Below are 21,842 nucleotides of genomic sequence, written 5' to 3'. Positions count from 1 at the left end.
TGGGTGGGGGAGTGCATGCGCTATCATTGAATCTGGAAAATGAACCAACTAAAAAGCCACTCACTCAATCTTTTATGCTGATGTTTCATACTCTCTTCACCAGGTCATGATAAGGAAATACTGCTAAATCTTTTTAAAATGATAGAAGGACTTCTTCCCATTAAAGTGGCAACCTGGCACTCTAGCCAGAGCGACCCATTCTTGATCCTTTCTAAGGGTCTATCCTGGATTTACCTGTTGGGTCCTATAAACTGAACATATGGTTTGTACTCGTTGGAGTAGTCCTGCTCAAGGTTTTTTTCCTGAATAGAATGAACGACCGTAACGTATGGATGTTGGCTCAGTCTTAAGCCAAAAATGATTCTAGATATCCCCGCGGGTTTGCATAAGTAACCTTCCATCAGATCTGATAATGTATAACCCCCTCTCTGTTTGTTGACAATCCAAGGGTTCGGCTGCCGCGCGCTACCTGCGACAAACCCGGGTACGAGATCCCTTGATTCGGTGCCCCTATGCACTGCCACATGAAGCCGCCTCCTGGCCCATCACGGGGATATCCCATTGAGTGTAGGAAAGTCGCTCTCGGTCTAAGAGGCCCGTGCATGGTAGAAAAATCGCTCTCGGTCTAAGAGGCCATGTCATGGATGTTACTACTCGGTATTTGCACATTGTATATTCTTAAGATCCAGACTAGGAGCATCTAGAATCTTAGATCCACATCTGCGGTGCTACGTACTGAACTTGCTACCTGAAAGCATCTCATGTATCATTCATATGCATGCATGTGATAATGCAGTTCTCTTGTTTTCGGAATTTCTAAAATTCTTTTGAAATTTGAGTGAAATAACTTAAACATGCATAAAGTATTTTCCTTAAATTGAGTCAAATAAATGTAATTTATGTTAAAAAAAATCCAGACATAAATTCTGTAAGTTACAAAAAATGTAAGGTACCTTAAAATCAATCTGAAGAAACATTTAACACATACTATTTTCAATGATTACACACAATTTTAGGGGAAAAGATAGCACATACTTCTGTTTATTAAAATATGATTGAAAGAACAGTTTTTAATCAACTAAAATATGGGCAAGCTAGGTGATCATTTATAAATTATACATGGAAACTTTTGTGAAACTAATTGTAATAGTTCAAATATATATGACATTTTTCAAAAATAATAATGATATCAGTTATATTTTAAGTAGTTTCAAAAGGCATTTAACAATTATTTTAATTATTTCATTCAATTTGTGCTTACTTATAATTTTGACCAATATATGAGTTAATCTCATTGAAATGTTTAATTTGAGTCATATTTTAATCAAGTTCATAAATAAGCACTTAAGTTGAGTGAAATAATGTAAATATGTGTGAAATGTATGCATACTATTTTTAGATATTATATTATTTTAGTTGCATTTCAATCAATTGAAGAAACTGGTGGGAGAGTATCTTGGAGTCTCTCTCTCTCTCTACACACAAAAACTCTAATGCCCCCTAGTAGAGATTATTACACGCTCCTAGTAGAGATTATTACACCTATGGTCCCTGTACTATCCAGCCTGTAACATGACGGTCCTCAAACTTGAAGTATGCTACAGTCCTCAAATATGAGAATACTCTCCAATGATGTGATGAGGCACGAACTAGCGAGATGCCAATTCGGGCGTGTAGATGGCCCGATCTTTCACGGTGATACTCGATCAACACCTCGTCTCCCTGTTCCTCCTGGTAACCTCCAAGAACAATTTTCACCTGTGTACAAAAATACATAAACGAAAATAATGACTTCCTTGGATCAGCACGTAGGCGTCAATGTGATGATCAACCCTCCGTCGCTAGTAAATTTCCACGATGGGAAAATCACAAATAATACACAAGATATGGCCGCCCGTAACTCGCACGTTTTTCTGTATATCTCATACTCGAAATAAAACTCCAAACTGATCGCCCTGTTACATGGACGCCATCCACTTTTATATAACCAACGCATGGCCTAAGGCCCACACCGCCTAGACTCCTAAATAGTACGTAACTAGTACAACTTGCCATCACGATTTATATGGCACGCAATTAGAAGGAAAACTACTAGCTAACATGAAGATATACTTCCTATTTTTAAAATAAAACACATACGTACGTAAGGTAAAGGGACTACGAAAAAAAAGACTATTCTCCATGCAATTAGGACCCAACGTGCAGCTCCATCGTCCCTTTTTTAATCCATCGGGGAGGTGTACGAAAGTTGGGCTGCACCTTGCGACGTATGGGTTCCTCCATAATCTCAAGTTTGTTGCCGTGATGAGCATATACTTCTTCGAAAGGATCTGACTTCCTTTTATTTATCAAACCAAATTGATATATTGGCTTAATATATGGACGTGGCTCACATGGCTTCTGCGATTCTCTTATATCTCCTTGTGTATGTGCATGTACAAGATTTGTACAAGCACGTCTACACATCAATTTGTTGTCCAAATTACCAGCTTGACGTGCACCCATCTTTGCGGCACGAATACCTGGACCGCATAGCAAACATTCCTTGCAATCTCTGCCGGTGTGCAATATATCTGGACAACTTATAATTGTACCAGCATCCTCGAATAGACTCTCCTTGCTCACCTTAGTTGGTTCAAGTTTAGTAGCAGCCGCACTTGATAATATAGACGTTGCAATGTCTGTATCATCTTGACTATTGTATTTTTTTTTTTGAAAAGAAGGATTACCCCCGGCCTCTGCATCTGGATGATGCATGCAGCCATTTTATTAATTATTCACAAAGACCTTACAAAGTAGTACTCAGGTAGTTTGAAGCCACCATCTTATCAACAACTGTCGCTACTCCTATCCACTTGATAAAGGGGTGCCGATTGTCTGAGCCTATTACCGAAAAAACATCGCACCAGAGCCTAACGTCTAAAGCCAGAGACCCCAACTGAGCCACATACTGGGTTAGGGGTACAAACCGGTCCCATGCACTCTCATTTGTCGTCGTCGCCGTCTTCTATCAATCCATCTTCAGAGCAGAAACTAACACATCGACCTTGCCTGGTCTCTCCGACGTCGACGCCAACATGATGCCAGGCAGCGTCCTCCTCCTACGCGAGCCCATCTCCACGAATCGGATGCCGGGTCTCCACTGCGCCACACCGTTGAGATTCGCCGCCATCAATGAGAGAGATGAAGCAGCGCTCCACCAAAGAAGTCGTCCACTGGTTCCTCGACCCCGTGTCACTAGTACAAAACAGGGTTTTGGTTCAGGCCAGATAAGATCATTAGTCCCGGTTCTGCTAGGAACCGGGATTAATGGGTGCATCAGTCCCGGTTCGTGAGGCCAGGACACTGGCTGGGCCTCGGCAGGAACCAGTCCCGGTTCGTCTGACACCTTTGGTCCTGGTTCCAAACACGAACCGGGACTAAAGGGCCTCGCTCCTGGCTCAGCCCCTTTAGTCCCGGTTGGTGGCTGGAACCGGGACTAAAGGTCAGTCTTCTATCCCGGTTCTAGCCACCAACTGGGACTAAAGAGATGCCTATATATATATATATGCTCGACCCTGCCCGCTCACTCCTCTGTTTTTTGGTTGGCCGGTGTGTGGGAGGTGTGCTGCTCTATGTTCTCACCTCTGATGCACATGAGGTGTTCAATGAAATGCCAGAGCCACACTTTAGCTTTCTTCTCTCCAAGCTCGACCTCCAAGCAACATTTTCCCCAAGATTTGTCTATATTTTGGCGGTGTACCAACTACACAAGTGTTCAAAATGTTAGCAACTTCATTGTTTCATCTCTCACTGCTAGTTTAGCTCATTTCAAATGTAGAGTGGTTTGTGGATTTTAGTGGAGGAGTGTATATGTGGGAGTTCTTTTGATTCAGAAGCACAATCTGAGCTGAAATTAACTTCTTAGAGTCTACACATGTGTAGGGTGCCTTCCTTGTCCCCGTCCTCACCGCCGTCGATCGCCCGCGCTGATCTCGTTGCCGGCACCACCTTGGTGAGCCTCTTGTTCTTATCTTCTTTTTAACGAAAAAAATCTTACTTGTATGATTTAGATAGCTACTTGTATAATTTTCTTACTTTTATTATTGTTTGTTATTATATAGTGCCATGGTTTTGGTATCTTCCCCTGTCGACCCTTGTCCGGTCTATGATTCGGATGTGGTATATTATCTTTTAATACTACTTGTTTCATTTAGTGTTTATGACAATTATGCCGACCAACGTGACATAGATGTTTTTATCTAGGAGGTATGTGAACCGGAAATTCCAACTGACCCACTTGTCAAGAGGTTAAGTTTAGTTGAAAAACAAAAAAATTACTTGAAGAAAAAATTGAAAAGAATTGAGGAGGAGAAGATGGAATTGGAGTTGCATGTTGCCGATGTTGTCAATGATCACAAGATCCAGATGGATGCAATGCGCTTGAAGATTAGAAAGATTAAAAAATATGCCATTGATAATGAGGCTTGGTATCATTATGCTGTTGGATCAATTGTTACCTTAGTTGCGATTAATATCGCATTTGTTGTTGCATTTAAATGTTTTACATAATTGTATGTTAGTTTCAATGTATGTATTAATTAGATGCTCTAGAGAGCTATATGTTGTTCTATGAGAACTATGTATGAACTTTATGTATCTATTTTTTTCAGTAATAACATTTGATCACTACTGTCCTTTGGTTTTAATGTGATGATGAACTTGTATTAATTAGGGCACTTCTCTATTCCTGATGTTCTGTAATGGGTTTTCATACACTTAATTATATAATGCACGCAGATGAACCGGCAATGGATGTACGGTGACCGACGCACCTTCGAGTACATTGAGGATCTGCATAATTTTCTCGAACTGGCTGAGGCAAATAAGCAGAATGGTTTTATGTATTGTCCATGCCCTGTCTGTGAGAATATGAAGGATTACTCTAACTCGAAAACCCTTCACTTGCACCTGTTTGAGAAGAGTTTCATGCCACACTATAATGTTTGGACCAAGCACGGAGAAAGAGGGGTTATGATGGAAGACAACGAAGAAGAAGAGGAGGATGACAGCTATCCTATGTTCCCTGAATACGGTGATACTGCAACGGGGGAAGCTGAAGATCGAGAGGCACCAGATGATGTGCCCGATGATGACCTTCACCAGGTCATTGTTGATGCACAGAGAGAATGGAAAGTCAAATGGAGAAGTTGAAGTTCGATCGCATGTTAGAGGATCACTAAAAAGGGTTGTACCCAAATTGCGAAGATGAAAAAACAAAGCTCGGTACCACACTGGAATTGCTGCAATGGAAGGCAGACAATGGTGTATCTGACAAGGGATTTGGCACACTACTGCAAATAATGAAGAAGAAGCTTCCAAAGGATAACGAACTGCCCGACAGTACGTACGAAGCAAAGAAGTTCTCTGCCCTCTAGAATTGGAGGTGCAGAAGATACATGCATGCCATAATGACTGCATCCTCTACCACGGTAAGTATGAGGATTTCAACGCATGCCGGCCGACTTGCGGTGCATTGCGGTATAAGATCAAATGAGATGACCCTGGTGATGTTGAGGGCGAGCGCCCCAGGAAGAGGGTTCCTGCCAAGGTGATGTGGTATGCTCCTATAATACCACGATTGAAACGCATGTTTAGAAACAAAGAGCATGCCAAGTTAATGCGGTGGCACAAGGAAGACCGTAAGAAAGACGGGAAGTTGAGAGCACCCGCTGACGGGTCGTAGTGGAGAAAAATCGAGAGAAAGTGGGGGAACTTTGCATGTGACGCAAGGAACGTATGGCTTGGTTTAAGTGTAGATGGCATTAATCCTTTTGGGGAGCAGAGCAGCAATCGTAGCACCTGGCCCGTGACTCTATGTATCTATAACCTTCCTCCTTGGTTGTGCATGAAGTGGAAGTTCATTATGATGCCAGTGCTCATCCAAGGCACTCCGTGATCAAAGAGAGAGAAGAAGCCATCTAGATACTAGCTATGGATCCGTAGGTCTGCGGTAAACTACTCACACATAATCGGAAGGGCAACAAGGTTGATGTAGAAGCCCTCCGTGATTGATTCCCTCTCCGGCAGGGTGCTGGAAAAGACCTCTAGGTGGGATCTCGAAGAACTGGAACTTGCGGCGGTGGAAAAAGTATTTTGGGTCTCTCTGTTGGTTTCCCGATTTTAGAGGATTTATAGAGGTGGATTAGGCCAGACAGAGCCATGAGGGGCACACAAGGCATCAAGGCGCGCCTACCCACCTGGGCGCGCTTAGTTGTCTTGTCGTCTCATCGTGTGCCTTCTGGCGTCCTCCCGAAGCTTCTAGGGTCTCTCTCGTCCAGAAAAAATCATCAAAGAGTTTCGTAGCGTTTGGAGTTCGTTTGGTACCGATTTCCTGAAAAACTAAAAACAGGCAAAAAAAATAGCAACAGGCACTTGGCACTAGGTTAATAGGTTAGTCCCCCAAAATGATATACAATTGCACATAAAACATCCAAGATTGATCCAATAATAGCATGGAACAATAAAAAATTATACGTCGGAGACATATCACTATACGAGTCTCCTTGTTACCGGTTTTGTTCTTCTTCCTCGTTATCATGTTTCGGCATCCCTATGAAGAAGTCACCTGTGGCAGGTTAGACGATGGTGGGTGTCGTCACACCGAGATGACCCTAAGAATATCTCTCCATCGTCACATGAGAAAATCCCATTCTTGAGCTATCTTTCTCCTTGTCACACCTTCCAATAAACTTGTAGGTTGTCGTTATGATCACCGTGTCACCGATGATGTTGGAGCAAGCCCAAAGTTTATCGTACGGCATGAAGTGACTCAATACTTTCATGGTCTAAGGAATTGAGCATACTTATGAAGGAAATATGCCCTAGAGGCAATAATAAAGATATTATTTATTTCCTTATATCATGGTAAATGTTTATTATTCATGCTAGAATTGTATTAACCGGAAACATAATACATGTGTGAATATATAGACAAACAGAGTGTCACTAGTATGCCTCTACTTGACTAGCTCGTTAATCAAAGATGGTTATGTTTCCTAACCATGGACAAAGAGTTGTCATTTGATTAACGGGATCACATCATTAGTTGAATGATCTGATTGACATGACCCATTCCATTAGCTTAGCACCCGATCGTTTAGTATGTTGCTTTCTTCATGACTTATACATGTTCCTATGACTATGAGATTATGTAACTCCCGTGTGCCGGAGGAACACTTTGTGTGATACCAAACGTCACAACGTAACTAGGTGATTATAAAGGTGCTCTACAGGTGTCTCCAAAGGTACATGTTGGGTTGACGTATTTCGAGATTAGGATTTGTCACTCCGATCGTCGGAGAGGTATCTCTGGCCCTCTCGGTAATACACATCACTTAAGCCTTGCAAGCATTGCGACTAATGAGTTAGTTGCGGGATGTTGTATTACGGAACGAGTAAAGAGACTTGCCGGTAATGAGATTGAACTAGGTATTGGATACCGACGATCGAATCTCGGGCAAGTAACATACCGATGACAAAAGGAACAACGTATGTTGTTATGCGGTCTGACCGATAAAGATCTTCGTAGAATATGTAGGAGCCAATATGGGCATCCAGGTCCCGCTATTGGTTATTGACCGGAGACGTGTCTCGGTCATGTCTACATTGTTCTCGAACCGTAGGGTCCACACGCTTAAGGTTTCGATGACAGTTATATTATGAGTTTATGAGTTTTGATGTACCGAAGGTTGTTCGGAGTCCCGGATGTGATCATGGACATGACGAGGAGTCTCGAAATGGTCGAGACATAAAGATCGATATATTGGACGACTATATTCGGACACCGGAATTGTTCCGGGTGATTTCGGATAAAACCGGAGTGCCGGAGGGGTTACCAGAATCCCCCGGGGAAGTAATGGGCCTTAGTGGGCCTGAGGGGAGAGAGAGGGCAGCAGCCCAGGAGGTGGCGTGCCCCCCCTCATGGGGAGTCCGAATAGGACTAGGAGGGGGGGGGGCGGCCCCCCTTTCCCTCTCCCTCTCCCTCTCTTTCCTTCCCCCTCTTGATTCCTAGTTGGACTAGGAAAGGGGAGTCCTACTCCCACTAGGAGGAGGACTCCCCCCCTCTCCTTGGCGCGCCCCAAGGGCCGGCCGGCCTCCCCCTTGCTCCTTTATATACGGGTGCAGGGGGGCACCCTAGAACACACAAGTTGATCTTCGTGATCGTTCCTTAGCCGTGTGCGGGGCCCCCCTCCACGATATTACACCTCGATCATATTGTAGTGGTGCTTAGGCGAAGCCCTGCGACGGTTAAACATCAAGATCGTCACCACGCCGTCGTGCTGACGAAACTCCTCCTCGAAGCTTTGCTGGATCGGAGCCCGGGGTGCATCATCGATTTGTACGTGTGTCAAGAACTCGGAGGTGCCGGAGTAACGGTGCTTGGATCGGTTGGACCGGGAAGACGTACGACTACTTCCTCTATGTTGCGTCAACGCTTCCGCTTCGGTCTACGAGGGTACGTAGATAACACTCTCCCCTCTCGTTGCTATGCATCACCATGATCTTGCGTGTGCGTAGGATTTTTTTTGAAATTACCACGTTCCCCAACAGTGGCATCCGAGCCAGGTTTTATGTGTTGATGTTATATGCACGAGTAGAACACAAGTGAGTTGTGGGCGATATAAGTCATACTGTTTACCAGCATGTCATACTTTGGTTCGACGGTATTGTTGGATGAAGCGGCCCGGACCAACATTACGCGTACGCTTACACGAGACCGGTTCTCCCGACGTGCTTTGCACATAGGTGGCTTGCGGGTGACAGTTTCTCCAATTTTAGTTGAACCAAGTGTGGCTACGCCCAGTCCTTGCGAAGGTTAAAACAGCACCAACTTGACAAACTATCGTTGTGGTTTTGATGCGTAGGTAAGATTGGTTCTTGCTTAAGCCCATAGCAGCCACGTAAAACTTGCAACAACAAAGTAGAGGACGTCTAACTTGTTTTTGCAGGGCATATTGTGATGTGATATGGTCAAGACATGATGCTAAATTTTATTGTATGAGATGATCATGTTTTGTAACCGAGTTATTGGCAACTGGCAGGAGCCATATGGTTGTCGCTTTATTGTATGCAATGCAATCGCGCTGTAATGCTTTACTTTATCACTAAGCGGTAGCGATAGTCGTGGAAGCATAAGATTGGCGAGACGATAACAATGCTACGATGGAGATCAAGGTGTCGCGCCGGTGACGATGGTGATCACGACGGTGCTTCGGAGATGGAGATCACAAGCACAAGATGATGGCCATATCATATCACTTATATTGATTGCATGTGATGTTTATCTTTTATGCATCTTATCTTGCTTTCATTGACGGTAGCATTATAAGATGATCTCTCACTAAATTATCAAGAAGTGTTCTCCCTGAGTATGCACCGTTGCGAAAGTTCTTCGTGCTGAGACACCACGTGATGATCGGGTGTGATAGGCTCTACGTTCAAATACAACGGGTGCAAAACAGTTGCACACGCGGAATATTCAGGTTATACTTGACGAGCCAAGCATATACAGATATGGCCTCGGAACACGGAGACCGAAAGGTCGAGCGTGAATCATATAGTAGATATGATCAACATAGTGATGTTCACCAATGAAACTACTCCATCTCACGTGATGATCGGACATGGTTTAGTTGATTTGGATCACGTGATCACTTAGAGGATTAGAGGGATGTCTATCTAAGTGGGAGTTCTTTAAGTAATTTGATTAATTGAACTTAAATTTATCATGAACTTAGTACCTGATAGTATCTTGCTTATGTATGTTTGATTGTAGATAGATGGCCCGTGCTATTGTTCCGTTGAATTTTAATGCATTCCTTGAGAAAGCAAAGTTGAAAGATGATGGTAGCAATTACACGGACTGGGTCCATAACTTGAGGATTATCCTCATTGCTGCACAGAAGAATTACGTCCTGGAAGCACCGCTGGGTGCCAGGCCTGCTGCAGGAGCAACACCAGATGTTATGAACGTGTGGCAGAGCAAAGCTGATGACTACTCGATAGTTCAGTGTGCCATGCTTTACGGCTTAGAATCGGGACTTCAACGACGTTTTGAATGTCATGGAGCATATGAGATGTTCCAGGAGTTGAAGTTAATATTTCAAGCAAATGCCCGGATTGAGAGATATGAAGTCTCCAATAAGTTCTATAGCTGCAAGATGGAGGAGAACAGTTCTGTCAGTGAGCATATACTCAAAATGTCTGGGTATAATAATCACTTGATTCAGATGGGAGTTAATCTTCTAGATGATTGCGTCATTGACAGAATTCTCCAATCACTGCCACCAAGCTACAAGAGCTTCATGATGAACTATAATATGCAAGGGATGAATAAGACTATTCCCGAGCTCTTCGCAATGCTGAAAGCTGCGGAGGTAGAAATCAAGAAGGAGCATCAAGTGTTGATGGTTAACAAGACCACTAGTTTCAAGAAAAAGGGCAAAGGGAAGAAGAAGGGGAACTTCAAGAAGAACAGCAAGCAAGTTGCTGCTCAAGAGAAGAAACCCAAGTCTGGACCTAAGCCTGAAACTGAGTGCTTCTACTGCAAGCAGACTGGTCACTGGAAGCGGAACTGCCCCAAGTATTTGGCGGATAAGAAGGATGGCAAGGTGAACAAAGGTTGAAGGAAATATGCCCTAGAGGCAATAATAAAGTTATTATTTATTTCCTTATATCATGATAAATGTTTATTATTCATGCTAGAATTGTATTAATCGGAAACATAATACATGTGTGAATACATAGACAAACTTAGTGTCACTAGTATGCCTCTACTTGACTAGCTCGTTAATCAAAGATGGTTATGTTTCCTAACCATGAACAAAAGTGTTGTTATTTGATTAACGAGGTCACATCATTAGTTGAATGATCTGATTGACATGACCCATTCCATTAGCTTAGCACCCGATCGTTTAGTATGTTGCTATTGCTTCCTTCATGACTTATACATGTTCCTATGACTATGAGATTATGCAACTCCTGTTTACCGGAGGAACACTTTGTGTGCTACCAAACGTCACAACGTAACTGGGTGATTATAAAGGAGCTCTACAGGTGTCTCCAATGGTAGATGTTGGGTTGGCGTATTTCGAGAATAGGATTTGTCACTCCGATTGTCGGAGAGGTATCTCTGGGCCCTCTCGGTAATGCACATCACATAAGCCTTGCAAGCATTGCAACTAATGAGTTAGTTGCGGGATGATGTATTACGGAACGAGTAAAGAGACTTGCCGATAACGAGATTGAACTAGGTATTGGATACCAACGATCGAATCTCGGGCAAGTAACATACCAATGACAAAGGGAACAACGTATGTTTTCATGCGGTCTGACCGATAAAGATCTTTGTAGAATATGTAGGAGCCAATATGGGCATCCAGGTCCCGCTATTGGTTATTGACCGGAGACATGTCTCGGTGATGTCTACATTGTTCTCGAACCGTAGGGTCCGCACGCTTAACGTTACGATGACAGTTATTATGAGTTTATGCATTTTGATGTACCGAAGTTAGTTCGGAGTCCCGGATGTGATCACGGACATGACGAGGAGTCTCGAAATGGTCGAGACATAAAGATTGATATATTGGAAGCCTATGTTTGGATATCGGAAGTGTTCCGGGTGAAATCGGGATTTTACCGGAGTACCGGGAGGTTACCGGAACCCCCCGGGAGCTATATGGGCCTTAGTGGGCTTTAGTGGAAAGGAGAAAGGGGCAGCCCAAGGTGGGCCGCGCGCCTCCCCCCTCCCCTAGTCCTATTAGGACAAGGAGAGGTGGCCGGCCCCCTCTCTCTCTTTCCCTCCTCGAGGAATCCTATTCCAACTAGGATTGGGGGGGGGGGGGAATCCTACTCCCAGAGGGAGTAGGACTCCCTTGGCGCGCCCTCCTTGGCCGGCTGCCCCTTCCCCCTTGGCTCCTTTATATACGAAGGCAGGGGGCACCCTAGGACACACAAGTTGATCCTTGAGATCGTTCCTTAGCTGTGTGCGGTGCCCCCTGCCACCATATTCCACCTCGATCATATTGTAGCGGTGCTTAGGCGAAGCCCTGCGACGGTAGAACATCAAGATCGTCACCACGCCGTCGTGCTGACGGAACTCCTCCCCGACGCTTTGCTGGATCGGAGCCCGGGGATCGTCATCGGGCTATACGTGTGCTAGCTCGGAGGTGCCGGAGTAACGGTGCTTGGATCGGTCGGATCGGGAAGACGTACGACTACTTCCTCTACGTTGCGTCAATGCTTCCGCAGTCGGTCTGCGTGGGTACATAGACAACACTCTCCCCTCTCATTGCTATGCATCTACATGATCTTGCGTGTGCTTAGGAAAATTTTGAAATTACTACGTTACCCAACAGTGGCATCCGAGCCTAGGTTTTATATGTTGATGTTATATGCACGAGTAGAACACAAGTGAGTTGTGGGCGATATAAGTCATACTGCCTACCAGCATGTCATACTTTGGTTCAGCGGTATTGTTGGACGAGACGACCCGGACCAACATTCCGCGTACGCTTATGCGAGACCGGTTCCCCCGACGTGCTTTGCACATAGGTGGCTTGCGGGCAACTGTCTCTCCAACTTTAGTTGAACCGAGTATGGCTACGCCCGGTCCTTGCGAATGTTAAAACGGAGTCAAATTGACAAACTATCGTTGTGGTTTTGATGCGTAGGTGAGATTGGTTCTTGCTTAAGCCCGTAGCAGCCACCTAAAACTTGCAACAACAAAGTAGAGGACGTCTAACTTGTTTTTGCAGGGCATGTTGTGATGTGATATGGTCAAGGCATGATGATGAATTTTATTGTATGAGATGATCATGTTTTGTAACCGAGTTATCGGCAACTGGCAGGAGCCATATGGTTGTCGCTTCATTGTATGCAATGCAATCGCGATGTAATGCTTTACTTTATCACTAAACGGTAGCGATAGTCGTGGAAGCATAAGATTGGCGAGACGACAACGATGCTACGATGGAGATCAAGGTGTCGCGCCGGTGACGATGGTGATCTTGACGGTGCTTCGGAGATGGAGATCACAAGCACAATATGATGATGGCCATATCATATCACTTATATTGATTGCATGTGCTGTTTATCTTTTTATGCATCTTATCTTGCTTTGATTGACGGTAGCATTATAAGATGATCTCTCACTAAATTATCAAGAAGTGTTCCCCCTGAGTATGCACCGTTGCCAAAGTTCGTCGTGCCCAGACACCACGTGATGATCGGGTGTGATAAGCTCTACGTCCATCTACAACGGGTGCAAGCCAGTTTTTGCACACACAGAATACTCAGGTTAAAACTTGACGACTAGCATATGCAGATATGGCCTCGGAACACGGAGACCGAAAGGTCGAGCGTGAATCATATAGTAGATATGATCAACATAAACGATGTTCACCATTGAAAACTACTCCATCTCACGTGATGATAGGTTAGGGTTTAGTTGATTTGGATCACGTGATCACTTAGAGGATTAGAGGGATGTCTATCTAAGTGGGAGTTCTTAAGTAATTTGATTAAATAGAACTTAAACTTATCATGAACTTAGTACCTGATAGTATCTTGCTTGTTTATGTTGATTGTAGATAGATGGCTCGTGTTGTTGTTCCGTTGAATTTTAATGCGTTCCTTGAGAAAGCAAAGTTGAAAGATGATGGTAGCAATTACACGGACTGGGTCCGTAACTTGAGGATTATCCTCATTGCTGCACAGAAGAATTACGTCCTGGAAGCACCACTGGGTGCCAGGCCTGCTGCTGGAGCAACACCAGATGTTATGAACGTCTGGCAGAGCAAAGCTGATGACTACTCGATAGTTCAGTGTGCCATGCTTTACGGCTTAGAATCGGGACTTCAACGACGTTTTGAACGTCATGGAGCATATGAGATGTTCCAGGAGTTGAAGTTAATATTTCAAGCAAATGCCCGGATTGAGAGATATGAAGTCTCCAATAAGTTCTATAGCTGCAAGATGGAGGAGAACAGTTCTGTCAGTGAGCATATACTCAAAATGTCTGGGTATAATAATCACTTGATTCAGATGGGAGTTAATCTTCCAGATGATTGCGTCATTGACAAAATTCTCCAATCACTGCCACCGAGCTACAAGAGCTTCGTGATGAACTATAATATGCAAGGGATGAACAAGACTATTCCCGAGCTCTTCGCAATGCTGAAAGCTGCGGAGGTAGAAATCAAGAAGGAGCATCAAGTGTTGATGGTTAACAAGACCACTAGTTTCAAGAAAAAGGGCAAAGGGAAGAAGAAGGGGAACTTCAAGAAGAACGGCAAGCAAGTTGCTGCTCAGGAGAAGAAACCCAAGTCTGGACCTAAGCCTGAAACTGAATGCTTCTACTGCAAGCAGACTGGTCAGTGGAAGCGGAACTGCCCCAAGTATTTGGCGGATAAGAAGGATGGCAAGGTGAACAAAGGTATATGTGATATACTTGTTATTGATGTGTACCTTACTAGAGCTCGTAGTAGCACCTGGGTATTTGATACTGGTTCAGTTGCTAATATTTGCAACTCGAAATAGGGACTACGGATTAAGCGAACACTGGCAAAGGACGAGGTGACGATGCGCGTGGGAAACGGTTCCAAAGTCGATGTGATCGCGGTCGGCACGCTACCTCTACATCTACCTTCGGGATTAATATTAGACCTAAATAATTGTTATTTGGTGCCAGCGTTGAGCATGAACATTGTATCTGGATCTTGTTTGATGCGAGACGGTTATTCATTTAAATCAGAGAATAATGGTTGTTCTATTTATATGAGTAATATCTTTTATGGTCATGCACCTTTGAAGAGTGGTCTATTTTTGATGAATCTCGATAGTAGTAACACACATATTCATAATGTTGAAGCCAAAAGATGCAGAGTTGATAATGATAGTGCAACTTATTTGTGGCACTGCCGTTTAGGTCATATCGGTATAAAGCACATGAAGAAACTCCATACTGATGGACTTTTGGAACCACTTGATTATGAATCACTTGGTACTTGCGAACCGTGCCTCATGGGCAAGATGACTAAAACGCCGTTCTCCGGTACTATGGAGAGAGCAACAGATTTATTGGAAATCATACATACCGATGTATGTGGTCCGATGAATATTGAGGCTCGTGGCGGATATCGTTATTTTCTCACCTTCACAGATGACTTAAGCAGATATGGGTATATCTACTTAATGAAACACAAGTCTGAAACATTTGAAAAGTTCAAAGAATTTCAGAGTGAAGTCAAAAATCATCGTAACAAGAAAATAAAGTTTCTATGATCTGATCGTGGAGGAGAATATTTGAGTTATGAGTTCGGTGTACATTTGAAACAATGCGGAATAGTTTCGCAACTCACGCCACCCGGAACACCACAGCGTAATGGTGTGTCCGAACGTCGTAATCGTACTTTACTGGATATGGTGCAATCTATGATGTCTCTTACTGATTTACCGCTATCGTTTTGGGGTTATGCTTTAGAGACGGCCGCATTCACGTTAAATAGGGCACCATCAAAATCCGTTGAGACGACGCCTTATGAACTATGGTTTGGCAAGAAACCAAAGTTGTCGTTTCTTAAAGTTTGGGGCTATGATGCTTATGTGAAAAAGCTTCAACCTGATAAGCTCGAGCCCAAATCGGAGAAATGTGTCTTCATAGGATACCCAAAGGAGACTGTTGGGTACACCTTCTATCACAGATCCAAAGGCAAGACATTCGTTGCTAAGAATGGATCCTTTCTAGAGAAGGAGTTTCTCTCGAAAGAAGTGAGTGGGAGGAAAGTAGAACTTGACGAGGTAACTGTACCTGCTCCCTTATTGGAAAGTAGTACTTCACAGAAAACTGTTTCTATGACACCTATACCAATTAGTGAGGAAGCTAATGATGATGATCATGAAACTTCAGGACAAGATACTACTGAACCTCGTAGATCAACCAGAGCGAGATCCGCACCAGAGTGGTACGGTAATCCTGTTCTGGAAATCATGCTGTAGGATCTAGAAGTAGATGTGTCTAAAGGGGGGGGGGTGATTAGATACTTCGTGCTAAAGTTGCAATTTTTAATCCTTTTCGGTTCAAGTGGAGTTTAGGCACAATTTCAATACACACAATACATATCAAGCAAGCATGCAAAGAGTATATGAGCAGCGGAATGTAAAGCATGCAACTTGCAAGAATGTAAAGGGAAGGGTTTGGAAAGATCAAACGCAATTGGAGACACGGATGTTTTTCCCGTGGTTCGGATAGGTGGTGCTATCCTACATCCACGTTGATGGAGACTTCAACCCACGAAGGGTAACGGTTGCGCGAGTCCACACAGGGCTCCACCCAAGGGCAACGGTTGCGCGAGTCCACGAAGGGCTCCACCCACGAAGGGTCCACGAAGAAGCAACCACCCACAAAGGGTCCACGAAGAAGCAACCTTGTCTATCCCACCATGGCCATCGCCCACGAAGGACTTGCCTCACTAGCGGTAGATCTTCACGAAGTAGGCGATCTCCTTGCCCTTACAAACTCCTTGGTTCAACTCCACAATCTTGTCGGAGGCTCCCAAGTGACACCTAGCCAATCTAGGAGACACCACTCTCCAAGAAGTAACAAATGGTGTGTAGGTAATGAACTCCTTGCTCTTGTGCTTCAAATGATAGTCTCCCCAACACTCAACTCTCTCTCATAGGATTTGGATTTGGTGGAAAGAAGATTCGAGTAGAAAGCAACTTGGGAAGGCTAGAGATCAAGATTCATATGGTAGGAATGGAATGTCTTGGTCTCAACACATGAGTAGGTGGTTCTCTCTCAGAACATATGAGTTGGAATGATGTGTGTGTTCTGATAGCTCTCTCACTGAATGAGAAAGAGGTGGAGGGGTATATATAGCCTCCACACAAAATCCAACCGTTACACAGTTTTCCAATCTCGGTGGGACCGAATCAATAAACTCGGTCTGACCGAAATAGTAAACCTAGTGACCGTTAGGAATTTCGGTGGGACTGACATGCAACTCGGTAGGACCGATTCAGTTAGGGTTTGGGCATAACGTAATCTCACTGAGACCGATTACACAAACTCGGTGAGACCGAATTTGGTAATTAGCTAACCAGAGAGTTGGTCAGGCAAACTCGGTGGGACCGATTTGCTCTTTCTGTGAGACCGAGTGGAACTCGGTGAGACCGAAAAGTTACAAAGGGGAAACACTGAGTTTACATTGCAATCTCGGTGGGACCGATTCGCTCTTTCGGTGGGACCGAAAAGTTACGAAAGGGAAACAGAGAGTTTGCAACCCCATCTTGGTGGGACCGAGATCCTATCGGTGAGGCCGAGCTGATTAGGGTTTGGCAGTGGCTTATGACAAGTGAAACTCGGTGGCGCCGGATAGGAAGAATCGGTAGGACCGAGTTTGGCTTAGGGTTTAGGTCATATGTGGATATGGGAAAGTAGTTGAGGATTTTGGAGCATATCATTAAGCACATGAAGCAAGAGGCTCATTAATCAACACCTCATCCCTCCTTGATAGTATTGGCTTTTCCTATGGACTCAATGTGATCTTGGATCACTAAAATATAAAAGTGAAGAGTCTTGGGCTTGAAGCTTTTAGCCAATCCCTTGTCCTTAGCATCTTGAAGGAGTTCCCACAACCTTTAGTCCATGCCACTCCATTGTTGAACTTATCTGAAACATGCTAGATAGAAGTGTTAGTCCAACAAGAGATATGTTGTCATCAATTATCAAAACCACCTAGGGAGCACTTGTGCTTTCAATCTCCCCCTTTTTGGTAATTGATGGCAACATACATCAAAGCTTTAGATAAAGATATACAGAACAACAAGTAAAGCTTTGGAAGAACATGTAGCAAGCATAGGCTCCCCCTACATGTATGCACTCATGTAAATATGAAATATAGAGGCATGTGAGAGCATAATCATGACAGAGTAGGCAATGTGTTACATGTATCTTGGCCATATGCATCAGAGCAAAAGATTATTAAGGAAAATACCTTCATGCTCATGAGTCCTTCTTGCAAACAGTATGTACATAAGAAAGAACTCCTCATACTCATGATTTTGATGCATATACTTACCTTGTGGTCTCGAGTTGGCTTAGGATGGAATGAACCTGCAAACAAGGTTAGATAACACAGGTACGTCTACTAGCCAGAGCAAACAAAAGAAACCACAAGAATGCCAAGACTGGGATGACATGTAGAGAGTGATAACATTGGATTCAACATGTCCCCAAGAATAAAGATATGCAATGAATTTGGCTGATTTCTTTTCCCTTAGGTGTCTTGCTCCCCCTGAATCTTACATGGGATATTGGGAGAAGATAGGAAACAGAAAATCAGAGCTGAATAGAACTTAATTCATATGAGTTCATATGAACATGTCTTTCCCCCAAAAAGACATGTGGCATCTCTCCTCTTGAACATCAAGCATCTGGGATCCTTGAGTATTTTTCTCTCCCTGGAGATCTCTCTCCCCTTTAACAACATCTGGGATCCTTGAGACTTTCTCTCCCCCTTAATACTTTCTCTCTTGTAGGTTTGGTCCTTGAGACTGTTTCTCTCCCTTGATGTGATCTCTCTCTCTCCTACAAGCTTTGATGTGATCTCTCTCTCCCCCTTTGACATCAATTTCCAAGAAGGTTTTTCCTGGAATCCGTCGAATAGGTTTGGTCCTTGAGATTCAGCACAAATCAGAGGATAAAATTGTGATGCTTGTGGAGGAAAGATTCATTGAGTGGAGCTGGATCAGAAGAAATGTAGAAGAAGTGGCAAACTGTTTTTCTGAGTGCAAAGTCGGTGGCACCGAGTGGCATATTTCGGTGGTACCGAAAAGATTTGGTTGGACCGAAATTTGCAAGTCGGTGAAACCGAGTTTACCCAGAGAAAAACACTTGTCACCTCATCTCACTAGTCAAGTAAGATCTCACAAAGATTTGCAATGAATTAGCTGAAGGATTTGCAAGAAATTTGATGCGGAAATATGCAGAAAAAGAACGAAAAGGAAAAAAGTGAAAGTTTCTAGATGAAGTTTTTTTTGTTTGAGAGAGAAGGAAACAAATATGCAAGGAACAAATGTAATAACTCAGAAAAGGACACAAGAGAACTTCATCTAGAATTGGGCGGTGACATAGTCACCTATGTTAGAGTATATTGACTTAGGAGTCAAGTGAGGACACTTGATCATAGGTCATACTCATCGTTTAAGCTCAAAATGGGGTTACCATTTTTCGTTTAAGCATCTTGATGTATTCACATCTTGTTGAGTTGCTTTGACTCATGTCTTGGAGTAAAGCTTCTCTAAGATGGAATGACATACCTTGGGTGGTGATGTGGTTCTTGCTCATGTAGTTGAACTTGTGTGGGTGCTCAGGGTTGATGTAGTTCATCAAGAGTTGGGAGCACCACTTGGAGTTTGAGTTCATCTACCTACATGGGTTAGTTCTTGCAAGGAAGAGCACTTGTGTATCCAAAAATGACAATCATGAAGCTTAACATAGAATTTGTCAAAGGATATGTTTGAATGGTTTTGTGCTTCCTTGTCTTCAACCACTATTGTGTAGAGTCTTGGTCTTGTAGAGATTGCTCAAGATGTGAGTGAGTTGCAATCTCATGGAATTAAATTCAACCAAGCACCTACATGGGTTAGACAACATGCAAGGTGCAAATATATCCAAGACATAAGATAGTTATCATAAGAGATACATCATGGATTAGTTAAAAGCTCATGTCTTGCATGTAGCCAATGGAGTTTCTACTCCAAGTTCGAAGCATCAATGATGTTCAATTCTCCTCTCAACCTGCAAAACACTTTCTCATCAAGCGGTTTAGTGAATATATCCGCTAATTGCTTATCGGTGTGAACATGCTTAAGATTGATGTCACCCTTAGCAACATGATCTCGAATGAAATGATGACGAACTTCAATATGCTTAGTTCGAGAATGTTGTAGAGGATTATGACCAATTTTGATAGCACTTTCATTGTCACAAAGCAGTGGAACATGTTTCACATAAATCCCATAATCTTTAAGAGTTTGGGTCATCCAAAGTAATTGAGCACAACATGAACCAGCGGCAATGTATTCCGCTTTGGCGGTGGATAAGGATACCGAGTTTTGTTTCTTGGAAGACCAAGACAAAAGAGATCTACCAAGAAATTGACAAGTACCCGAAGTGGACTTTCTATCAACCTTGTCTCCGACATAATCTGAGTCGGAATAGCCAACAAGATCAAAAGAAGACCTCTTAGGATACCAAATGCCAAAATTTGGTGTATGGATTAAATATCTCACTATCCTATTCACAGCCTTAAGATGACAATCTTTAGGAGCAGCTTGATATCGTGCACACATGCACACACTTAGCATAATATCGGGACGTGAAGCACATAGGTATAACAATGAACCAATCATAGAGCGATAAACCTTTTGATCAACATGCTCACCATCTTTGGTCAAATCATTATGTCCACTAGTAGGCATGGGTGTAGACATACCTTTGCATTCTTGCATATTGAACTTCTTGAATAAGTCCTTGGTGTACTTTGTTTGAGAGACAAATGTACCTTCCTTAGTTTGCTTGATTTGCAACCCGAGAAAGAATTTGAGTTCACTCATCATAGACATCTCAAACTTCTCTGACATTAGCTTTCCAAACTTTTCACTAAAGAGAGGGTTAGTTGAACCAAATATGATGTCATCAACATAAATTTGGCATACAAATAGTTCTCCATTAAACCTTTTAGTAAAAAGAGTAGAATCAATTTTACCAATTTCAAAACCACTTGTAATAAGGAACTTGGTCAAGCATTTATACCATGCTCTAGGAGCTTGTTTAAGACCATAAAGAGCTTTGTGAAGTTTGTAAACATGATTAGGTTTCTTAGGATTGACAAAGCTGGGAGGTTGTTTGACGTAAACTTCCTCCTCTATTTCTCCATTTAGAAAAGCACTTTTAATGTCCATTTGGTACAAGGTGATATTATGGTGATTAGCATAGGCAAGTAAGATGCGAATGGACTCAAGTCTAGCAACGGGAGCATATGTCTCACCATAGTCCATACCTTCGACTTGTGTGTATCCTTGGGTGACGAGACGTGCTTTGTTGCGAACCACTTGTCCATCTTCATCTTGCTTATTGCGAAACACCCATTTGGTACCAATGATGTTGTGGTTGTTGTCGGGCTTCTCAACCAATGTCCAAACTTGGTTTCTCTCGAAATTATGTAGCTCTTCATGCATAGCGTTTATCCAATCTGGATCTTCTAATGCTTCTTCAACCTTCATTGGTTCAATGCTAGAGATGAATGAATAGTTTTCACAAAAGTTAGCTAAACGAGTTTTTGAGCGAGTGATTCTCCCGGTTTGTATATCATTGAGGATTTGCTCGACGGGATGATCTTTGGCAATTCTTGCTCGAACTCGTGAGAGCTTTTGCTTGGGTCTTTGTTGAACATCTTCTTCATCTTGTTCTTCTTCTTGGCCTTCTTCATTGTTGGCGTCGTCGTTCTCTTGTCGTGGTGGAGAAGGAGGTTGTTGATGTTCATCTTGACGTACTTCCTCGTTTTCTTCATCTTGGTGTGTCCCACTTGTGGATGCTTCCGTGTCGATTCTTGGTTCACCTTGTTGTGAAGTAGAAGCTTCCACTTGGACGGATGAAGTACTCTCCTTCACCTCCGTTGGACGAATTTTGCCAATGGACAAGTCTTGAATTGCTTCTGAAGGGTCTTTGTCTCCTACATCAATTGGCAATTGCTCTACTTGCGAGCCATTAGATTCATCAAACTTCACATCTACCG

Source organism: Triticum dicoccoides, chromosome 1A (genome assembly GCF_002162155.2).
Source record: "Triticum dicoccoides isolate Atlit2015 ecotype Zavitan chromosome 1A, WEW_v2.0, whole genome shotgun sequence".
Lineage (NCBI taxonomy): Eukaryota > Viridiplantae > Streptophyta > Magnoliopsida > Poales > Poaceae > Triticum > Triticum dicoccoides.
Note: the sequence above shows the minus strand (reverse complement) of the source record.